The sequence below is a fragment of the Taudactylus pleione genome, unplaced genomic scaffold, assembly GCF_031769625.1.
Source record: "Taudactylus pleione unplaced genomic scaffold, aTauple2 ptg000142l, whole genome shotgun sequence".
Lineage (NCBI taxonomy): Eukaryota > Metazoa > Chordata > Amphibia > Anura > Myobatrachidae > Taudactylus > Taudactylus pleione.
In genome coordinates, this window is record NW_028284544.1 from 2976202 (window position 1) to 2987447 (window position 11246).

The following is an 11246-nucleotide window of genomic DNA, read 5'->3' on the forward strand; positions in this document are numbered from 1 at the left end:
TCCGCAGATCGTTAACAATGTCTTTCATCACCCGTAATTGCAGGGTAACCTGACAATATCGTCAGGTTCTGCAAGTTCGGGGATGTGGCAGGTGACGTCACTGAATGATATCGGGAACAATATTGAGCCCGGGAGTTCAGGGTAAACACTTAACCTTACTGCTCATAGAGCATATTGTTAAGTGTGTATGCGGCTTAAGTAAAATAAAGAAAAAACTCTGATAACTCATTAGCAGTATATACCATAAACAAATGCTGTTAAGGTTTGCAGTACATAACATGTGCATAATGTCATTGTTTCATAAACCTGCTAAACAACAATTAATGCCTGGGAAAATCCATCTTAGCTTTTCTGCAGGTGACCTTGACAGTGAATGAGGAGCGTTCGAAGTTTGGAAATAGGGAATTTCCACAGTGCACAAGGGAGGAGAAACCCTGTTGGTCAGTGTACTGTATAAAGGAAAAGACATGCAACAACTTGCAGCCCAGGAGAGAGCAATGGCTGTAATAAGGACCCTGGCTCTTTCACTTGCCCTCATCTTCATTGTACTTACCGTCTCACAAGGTAAGGTGCTGTAGCATGTACAGTATATACAGTAAATTGGCTTATCATACTATCCCTTAAACAGGGACACTCATGAATTACTGGCTGATTAAAACCAGGTGAAATGGAGGCTTCAAGTCAGCCAGCACCTGTGCAATTCATGAGTCTCCCGGTTTAAAGGGATAGTATGGCAAGCCTGTACATTTGTCACAATCTCTCTTTGCCTATATGTCTATATAGTGTAGATATCTGCTTCTGTGAAGCCCAGCTAGCAAAACTATATTTAGTCACTTATTAAATTGTGATTATGTGATAATCAGCACAAAAGTCTTGTAAGGTTAGTGCTGCAGTCACAATCTGTAGTGCGGACACATACAGGGCTGTAACTAGGGTAGTGCGACCTCTGGACACATATATTAGCTACATTAGTTATACAGGTGCTGGTGAGGTATTGTTCTAATAAATGAATGCTTTAGGAGTGAGGAACACTATTTGTATATAAGGACTAGCAATGTGCAGCACCTTACATTATATGTCTGACTTGTCATGGCATCCTGTGCCTCGTTGTTGATTTATTACAATATCTATTTCCCCAAAACCTTTCTAAAGGTGGCCATACACGCTACAATAATTAGGGCGATCCGCCCGATATCCCTGGATCGCACGATAATTGTAGCGTGTGTACAGATTACCGAGGGTTAAATATTGCTCGGTCGGGTATGCCGGACTGTCCAGCATGCCTGTCCAATGCGATATTTTTGTGTTAAACTGTCGGTCACATAGGGTAGTGTATGCCCAGCTGCGGCCGACAGACAGACATTTCCTGTGTTTCTTCCCATGGAAGTAACAGGGAAATGTCTCCTCCCCCCGGGCCGGAGCGCAGATGTCGGGCTAAGATACTGAGAAATCTCACATTGTATGCCGCGGACATCTGTGGCTGGCAGGCTGCCAGATAGACCGACAGATATTTTGACAGGCATTTTATCTGGATGTGTATGCCCAGCTTAATTAAATTGGGTTCAAATCCCGACGCCGGAAGACCGGCAGCAGTGAGGATCCCGACAGGGGTTTTAGGCAAATAAAACTCACCTACCCTCCCTTAGAGGTGCTTAACCCTAACCTCCCCCCCTAGTACCTAAACCTAAACCCCCCCCCCTGTCCCCGCACCTACACCTAAGTCTCCCGGGGGGGTGCCTAACCCTAAACCTACAAACCTACCCTTCTCCATGCCTAACCCTATCCCTCCTGAGGGGGTGCCTAACCCTAAGTCCCCCCCACCGGGAGCCCCTAACCTAAACCCACGGCTGTCAGCGCCCGCCGCCCAGCTTACTTTCGTTCGGTATGCCGGGTGTCGGGCTCTCGTTGTAGGGATAATGATAGGCGTCAGATTTCTACGCCTATCGTTAGACCCCTACCGGGATTAGACAGTCGGGAAGCTGGTGGTTGGCATTCCGACCGTCGGCTTCCTGACTGCATCCCGTGTACCCACCTTAACATTACGAATTAGCTGATCTAGCTGGATAGTTAGTTCTTTGTTATATACAGTATTTGCTGCCTTTCTGCTGCCCAACAGTTTAATATGGGCAGTTTATTACGCTCCACTTTACAATTGGGCACAAACCCAATAATAAAACAAGACTGTGTAGTGACAGACCAAGTGATAAGACGGACCTGCTTGCAAGCTTACAATTAACATGAGTGTTAGACAGTACCTTATTAGTACATGAATTAATGAGTGATAGCACATTACTTCATACTTGCCTACTTTTGAAAACTACTTTCAGGGAGATTGTAAATAGCAGTAGAATGAGCCGCGCATAGAGCGGCTCGCTGCCGAGGGGGGCGTGGCCAGGTCCGCCCAAAGGGTGTGTTTAGCTCCACCTATGGGCGTATCTATTTCCACTCAGAGGTTTGTCCTGCTTGGAAGTTGAAAACTATAGTACTATGAGAAGCATGCTGCCAGAGCAGGTTTGTGTATGGGAAGTAACAAAGGACATATGAAAACATGGATCACTAACTGATTGCAAGTGTGGTAATCTGATAGACGCCCCCTCCCCTCCTCATTAAAAATAAGTTCCCAGATCTTACATCTCCTTCCTACCTAGTTTAAAATCAAACCCACCCCTGATTTGACAGCCTGTCTCAATTATGTTCATACACTATTACTGACAAACCCCCCACCTCAATTATGATCATACGCCACACTTCGCAAACCCCCTCCTCAATTGGAAACATACCCTAGTCCTCACAATCTCCCCCTCATTCCTCAATATACTTTATAATTAAATAAGTCTCAAATCTGACAACTCCCCCAATTAAAATCACAGAATTGTCCTCCAGACCAAACAACCACTTCTTCCTCAATTAACATCATGTCCCAGAAGTGTCCTTCCCTTACCTGCCACCCTTCCCCCCTCAATTACTAGCATGTTCCAACTGCCTCAAATCTGGTAAATAAAAATAAATTTTAAATGAGACCTCAGATCTATGGGGGTAGCCCATTACTCACCATCCTTCTGCTGCTGCTGTGGTCCCTCATATCTCTCCGATCTCTCCCATTCTGCATGGCCGCTTGCACTGCAGTTTCCAGGAGCATCCACTGCCTGACACCTAGCCGCAGGGGGAGATTCCCTCCTGCCCAGTCCACCCCCTACTTACATTTATTTATTTACTAAGGTGGTGCGCAGGTTGGGCTTGGGCCGGCTGCCAGGGAGGGGAAGAGGACACTGCCGCTACTGCCGCTGCCAGTACCTGCCATCAGACAGACCTGTAGCAGTCACGGCAGTAAGTGATTTGGCAGGGGTAGGCGGCCACCACTACCCGCTATCCCGCGGTGGCCGGACTTTCCTATTAAGCTAATGACGTCACACGTAGTGACGTCCTCGCGCCCGGGCCCCGCCCCCATCACAGCCGACTTGCGCATGCGCGGATCGTATTTCGACAGGGCAGAGGGGAAAACCGGGGGGTTCTTTACACTTTCCGGGGTAGTGGGAGCTCCTAGCGTATAGTGGGAGGCTCCCGCGGAAATCGGGAGGGTAGGTAAGTATGCATTACTTTATTGTAGCCAGTTATTAAATAAGCACCCCCCCAAAAAAAAATAAAAACTGACGTGTCCAACGTGGGTGTGAAAGATATATATATTTTTTTCCTCTAAAGTCACTAGTAAAAATATGATCACGTGTTCTTGTATTTCAGCATATGGGATGTTCGATTGCTGCATTGGTTACACTACTAAAAAGCTAAGTCTGAAACATATTGAAGACTTCGACATACAAGAATCCAGGGGGGTCTGTAACATTGATGCTGTGATGTAAGTTCCCAATATAGTCTTGTCATTATTATTTTATATTATTATTGTATATAGTATACAGTATATGTTACTGTATTCATAAGTGGTGTTATACTATAAGCAGGACAGAGCAGCACAATCACAGCATGCAGTTTGCCTGTCCGTGATTTCCTTGAGCTGTGTGTGGTAATAAGCTCTGATGAGTAGTGATAAGTGCATATATATAGGAAACACAAACGCTTGATGAAGAACATCAGTTAGAGTATTATAATCTGGCATGAGCAAAGTAATAAAGAGTATACATTAAGGGAAAGGAGGAAACAAATTGAATCAAGCCTGTCCCGAATTAGTATGCTTTACATATTGACAACTGTTTGGTGACCCTGCTGCTTATAAGTTACTGCAGTTTCATTTTAAACTCTGAGTATGTTTTTATTATCATTCTAGCCTCACCCTCAAGACTGTTGTAGCCCAGGCACCGTTTTGTTTAAGGTTTCCCATACTTCAGTGTGGGGTGCTGCCTCTATACTACCCACTGCAACAAAGACTATCAATAAGTCCAATAGGACTCTATTGCATACTCTGATTGCCACACGTGTACAGGAAATGTATGATACATAGGGGCCTATTCATCATTGGCGGCCGTATGGCCCATGATGATTAAGTATCCACCTCGACGCGGGGATACATATCACCGGAGCAAATCAGCATTGCTTCTGTGCGGGGACAGCTGTTCCGAAAAGCAGCTGTCCCTGCGATTAGTAGCGCTGCCACAGGAGAAGCACCGTTGCTTACCTGTCCTCGTCGCAGGCTTCTTTGCATATGTGACCTGAGGTCACACATGTGCAAAGCCCCTGAGGAGGCAGTGAGATGGCGCTTGTTCTCGCAGGCATACTCAGAAAACTTTCAGTTTTTCGAGGGTTGCTGAATATCCGGTAGTCCTATTGGACCCGTGCCAATGAATGGCCGTTAGCTTAAATATGCAGAAACTAGCGTTTCCGCATGGTTAACGGCCCATTTTAGGTATGATGAATAGGCCCCACTGTATCTTACAGAATGAAATGCCCTAAAGGTGCCAGCTGACCTTCTGAGCAACATCATCCTAGCACCTCTGTTGTCACACTGCAAGTGTAGAGGGAGACACTGGGGGCATAGGCAAATGCAGGGGGGGTTTCCGTCTGCCTGGAAACCCCCCTACCCAGCCAACACCATGACCACAATAGAAATAGTAATATAATAGAATGTTACTAGTGCTGCATGTTGTTCTCAGTATCACAAATGAAATAATTAGCACCACCTGTGGATCTTTTAAAATATGTCATCCAGAAATAAATATACTTGTGCACCAACTAGAAGATGTGGAAAACATGCACTGTTAGGGGTGCACTGCTATAGACCATCTATAGGGCTAATTATTAATACTCTATAATAATACACTATCCAGTACATAAGGAGACCGATATGTACATATATGTCCAGGGCAGTGCTAGGTTCTTCTGCTCTTCCCCCAGACTCCCAAACTTGCTCCAATGCTCTGGAATTGTGCCCACATCTGACATAAAAACATTCAGCTCAGTGCTGCCAGATTGCTGTGTATGTAATATGGATTTAACAACTGATAGTGTTATCCAGACTATGGGCTCTATTTACTACAATCCGCATATTGAATGCGGATTATAGTGTGATATTACCGAGGGATAATATCACAGGGATTTACTATAAATCCCTTGCAGGGACAGAGCTTGCGATAAAGCTCTGTCCCTGCGGATCCCATCCGCACTCTAGTCGAGGTATTTTCGGAAAAAATACAGCGACTAAGAGCCCGCGCATTCGCCGACCCACCGTCGCTGCTACCCCCCACCGACGCTAAGCCCCCCCGGCGCTAAGCCCCGCCCCCCACGATCGCAGACCCCCGCGACCCCCCCCCTCCCCCCCGCGACCCCCCCTCCCTTCGTTACACTTACCTGCATCCTCCTGGCCTCCGGTGATCTTCTCCCGGCTTCCCGATCAGGTGATCTCCCATACTGCACTGGGACCCGATCACCTGATGACCGGGCAGCAGTGCACTGCGGGAGACCAGCTGACCGGAGAGGAGCCATCACCGGAGGCCCGATCACCGGTCCCTGGATTCAGGTAATTAAAAAAAAAATGTTTAATTTTTTTTTTTCTTTTTTTTACAGCAATCAGCTTGCGGTCTGTTTAGACCACATAGCTGATTGCTGGAACCGGCTCCCGCCTCTGCTCTCCCCGTTAGAGCAGAGTGGGAGCCCGGTAACCGGGGGAGATCCTGGATAACGCCACCTCCAGGTGGCGTTATTATCACAGGGCTTCCCCCGGTATTTTTTTACAATTTATTTTAGTAACTCTGGTCGGATCACATTTCCCATTACAGTTATGGGAAATGCGATCTGCTTTACTAAAAATAAGTGATAATTAGGGGTTGGAGTAGAATTTTACTAATTCTACTCCAATTGCCCTATAGTAACTACAGGTGAAACTAAAATAATGTGAAAAGGGTGTGAAAACACCCTTTTTCACTTTATTTTTGTAAAAATAATGTTAATAAATAGAGCCCCAAATGTGTAACAAGGTTTATCCGCTTAACCATTGTACAGCTAGTGCCCACATACAACATAATAACATGTCTGCTAAGTGATTGTGCTGGTAGTAACACGAGACTACTGTAGGTGTTTGTTTACTTTTTATTTTCTTCTTTGCTTTCAGTTTCACAGTTTGACGTCCCTGTAAATGGAAAAAAATAACTTCAAGCACAGTGTGCGCAGACCCCACACAGAAATGGGTTCAGGACATCCTTGCATCTTTGTAAGTTCTAGAATGAAAACGCAACAGTAAAGAGTCTGGTTGGAGAGCTGCGGCTCACATCCAATCACGTTACATGTTTTCTTCCTTTTGTGTACCTTCAGGCTAGGGATGGACCTTGACCACTGATTGCTAGCAACCATCGGTGATTTGTCACCGATGGTCAATGCTAGTGGAGATCCGATGGTTCTCCCTGATGCAGGGCACTTAGCCACATCCCCTGTTGTGCAGCGTAGCTGCCACCCCCTTCCTAGATCGGCCCAATGCCTTCCTGAGACCACTAACAGGGATGCTCATCAATGGTAATTCTTCAATGGTCTCCTGCTATCGATGGAAAGATCCAATGGCACCATCGATGGTGGACCTTTAAAAGGCCATCCCTACTGCTAGCTGATAGTGATGAAAGGCTTGATTAAGAGGTGCACGCTGTACGCCAGTGGCTGATGTTTCTGCACATGTCTCGGCATGCATCTCGATGGAGAGGTGTTTTCAGCGGGCTTGTATGGGTGGTAACGGGTTGGCTAGCTAGATCCGGGCATGTCTAGGTCAGCGTCTGCGCATTTTGCCACAGTTGCCCTGATTCCAGTGGCCATTTTCAGACGGAGATTCTGCACCTCCATAGGGCTTGTGCAATCTCAGATGATGCGACCAATGTGTGCCCAATGTCGCGTCTTAATGCGCACAGCAGCAGGTTAATGCTGCAGCCAGTGGGCTTCTCTGTACAAATCCCATTGGCTGTGGCATTCGCATAAAGACGCAGGCGCACTGTGGCACAAGACACGTTGCGGCTGCAATAGCGTGCATCTCTGAATCAGACCCCAAATGTCTCGGCTGGCATTAATGGTGAATTTCAGTCAGCAGTGGGAGCAGGGGGCAAACCCATTTATGGATATGTGAATGTACAGGATACAAAGTAACCAGAATAATAATTACTGTGTAATGTATACTCTCTTTAACTGATGCGTGTGCTGGGCTGCTGTGAGGTAAGAAGGAGGGTCCGGCGCTGGGCTCCTCCAGCATGCCCGGGTAATTAAGTGCCGCTCCCCCCTCCTCTCGGCGACCCTGGCACTAACATGTATATATGTAGCTTATTTAATAGTAAGTGTTGACAGTAACAGCTGGTTGCACATTACAGCAATTTATTAAATAAGCCCTGTAGGTGTTTACTATCAAAGGGTAAATGGACAGCAATCCACCATTGGAAGAAAAGCAGAATGAGAAGGATAGCCATAGAAGGTGTTGGGCAGTAATGAATTGGCCCACATTATAGTTCCTTACATTACAGAGACATTATTATTATTTACTAGGATTGCTTAGTGCATACATCTCAGTATGATAGCAGAACTAAATGAAAGTAACAGAAGTTATTGGCCATGTAACAGGGAAGAAATATTACAGCACCACTTTTCTCTTCTTGCAAAAGTCATATTCACGTTACTTAGCCAAAATCAATGTCACAATCAATGTTGAATGTTTCAAGATGTTTTAATAGAAAATGCAAAAGTAATATGATATAAATATTTTTATAAGGACCACACAATTCTTACCTACTCTCCCGGAACTGCCAGGAGGCTCCAGAAAATCAGGTGGCACTCCCGGTCGCCCGGAAGAATGGGCAAGTCTCCGGCATTGTGTATCAGGGGGCGGGGCCACGATGACGCGATCGTGTTATCACATCCATTGGCTCGCCCACTTAGCCGTTTCGGCATGTGTAACAGGCCATTTAAGCAATGATGAATAGTATGAAAGGAATTTATACACTGTTAATATCTTTCTATTTTTGATTTTGTAGTGAGAATCCTCCCAAGCCTCGGAAACTAAGGAAACAACATAAGAAATGCAAACGTCAGAGAAAATCGTACGGTTAAAGCATTTGCTGCACTGGATGAAAAGGGTCCACTGTGGAGTTTCCTTATTTGCCAGTCAACTACACTGTATAACTATTACACATATTGCTTTGCACATTACGTAGCTCGTCCATTGTCTTTGCATTAGATACAAGGGTATAGTAACCGATTAGCATCATATTGAATAAAACAGCCTCATGGCTGAAAAGCATAGAAGGTAGCAAAAAAAAAAAAATCATGTATTTAGAAGATGTTGCAAAAGGCCACATAAAAGAAGTCATCTAGAGCTGTAAAATCGCTCTTATGGCCAATCTAGCATTGCTTTAACAAAATAGACACATAGAAAGTAAAAGGTATAATGTGATGAACTGTAGAGCCAGAAAAGGCCTGACCAGTCCCCAGTATCAATCGGCAGGCTGAGCATCATGGCAGCTGTAACTAATACAAAACACAGACTGTAAAGTCGCCAATTTTTTTTGTTTCTTTTGAAACTAAATAATCAATGTTGTTTCTCCCAATTGATTCATATTGCATCATACATGTATTATAGCTTATTAAAGCTGTGAAGGACATTCATTTTATTTTGACTCTGTATCCAAACTTTGAAATATTTTTATTTTCAGAAAATAACAATTGTAAAATAAATTGAGTTGTAAAGTCTGCACAATCCTTTGGATTATTACATTTGAATGGTTTTGGGGCAGTTGATGTACATGGTTAATTTAAAGAGACAAATGTTTGGTAAATGTTATAAATTTTCCTTATGTGGGATACACACTGGGACGAATGATTCAATGATGGGTGAGGTTTATGCATAAACGATATTGTGCATACATACTGACCACCTGTTCGCCCGATACTGTGTGTCCGCCAAGCAGACCCCATTTGAATATGTCCGACCACTTGTGGGGTCACGCACACTAACCGGGGGTTACGCGCACAGTCACAGGGGTGACAGAGGGGGTCTCGCACACACAACACTACCCTGCAGCTGTTGAAGACTCTGGAGAAGAGACTGCAGCTTCAGGCATGCCAGGAAGCCGAGAAGAAGAACAGAGCTGCCAGAAGGTGAGTAATTAGTGGACTATTTAAACCAATTGAAAACTTCCAATTGTGTAATTAGACAGTAAGGGTTTTGTCCCAGGGCTCCAGGGCAATTCCCAACACATTTTTCTTAAAAATAGTGATTTTTAGGAAAAAATGACCATGCCCTGGTCTGCGGGGGAAAACAAAATCCCCACTGCGCAAAATTTGTAAACCCCCATACCTAATTGAAAAGCAAAAATCTCGCAGCTAGGGTAAAGCCCCACAGGTGCAAGATTTTTGCTATTCTCGCACCTAAGTGAATATGCCCCTGTAAGTTTTGGGCAATCTGTGGCTTTCCAGGTGTTGAGACACGTAGTTCCACAACTGCTGGTGTTCACAGGATCTTAAACTGTGCTGCATTGTATTACACAACCTGGGGCTCTTAGTGTTGGACTACATTTAGCCATGTCCCCGATGACATCACATGAATTGTATGTCACATTTTATATCACCAACCTCAATGACATCAGTGATGTGACTTCACGCAGACTCTTCATTAAGGAGAACATATAAAAGGGGTAAGCCTGAGTTAGGGATGGCCATTGTCCAACGATGTTTAACAAACATTGATGACTAACCAAGATCGAAGGTTTTTACATCGATGCTTGAGATCCAATGATTCTCTGCCATCGACAGTGCAGAACAGAGCTCCGCCCCTGACATGAGCCACAAAGCCCCGCCCCCACTCCTTAATTTGCCAAGCAGGGATGACCATCGGTGGATGAAACCATTGATGGTTGCAAGTTGATGGTTTCATTCCATCAATTTCAACCTCTGATGGTACCTTTTGATGGCAACCATTGATGGTTAACTCACCAATGGCCATCCCTAGGCTGAGTTGGGAGCACAGCACATAACAAAGAGCAAGTAACTTTTCACTTGGGCAAAAACCATGTTTCACTGCAGGTGAGGGAGATTTAAAGTGTGCAGAGAGATTTAAACTTGAAAGGAACGTCTCCAAACTCAAATTAAAATTGCAGTGTAAAATGAAAGCTGCCAGCATTTGTGGGCTACATGCAAGATTGTCCAGAACTTACTCTGCATGAAAATAAATGTATTTGCACCCCTTGCAACATGATTTGTTCCAGCTGAAAAGTTGCTTTCTTTTTCTACTTTGCTACCAACTCAGAATCAGCCACAGAGTATTTATAATACCCCTTTTACACCAGAGCTAAAACCCAGGTTATTGCAGGGTTAGCCCGGGTAGCACCTTGGTGTTAAAGGGGAAAGGGTTGGATTGCCGGGTGGAGTGACCCACCAATCCAACCCAGGTAACTTGCAGGGTTTAACACTGGAATAACCCGTAAAACCCTGCAGTGTGAACGGCGCACTCCGGGTCATGATTACTTGGAGTGCGCGGCATGCCTGCCGCTTGGCCCGGCTCCAGTGGCGCTTGGAGATGACGTCAATGTGTGAATGAAAAAGCTGGGCGCTTGGAAAAGCCGGGTCAATGTGTGAATGGCGCGGACTCTGGAATATCTTGGGTCGGCGCCGGGGAAATTCCGGGTCAGACCCGGAATTTCGGTTTAAAAGCGGTATAAGAGGGGTTAGTTTTATTTTACTTTTCTGCCACTGATACATTTTCCTCAGCCAAGAACACTGAATATCAGACAAAGAAGCAGTGTTACAGCTGCCAAAGTATTCTTTACATTTGTGTTTAT

At 45.1% G+C, this 11246-nt stretch overlaps 1 pseudogene across 1 annotated transcript; it reads left to right on the forward strand.

Moving 5' to 3' along the window:
- Positions 1–482: 482 nt before the first annotated feature.
- LOC148522714 (C-C motif chemokine 20-like) lies at positions 483–9094 on the forward strand (annotated as a pseudogene). The gene is made up of 4 exons (XR_015878519.1): positions 483–564; positions 3739–3853; positions 6557–6655; positions 8445–9094. The product of XR_015878519.1 is annotated as a C-C motif chemokine 20-like (transcript).
- Positions 9095–11246: the final 2152 nt, after the last annotated feature.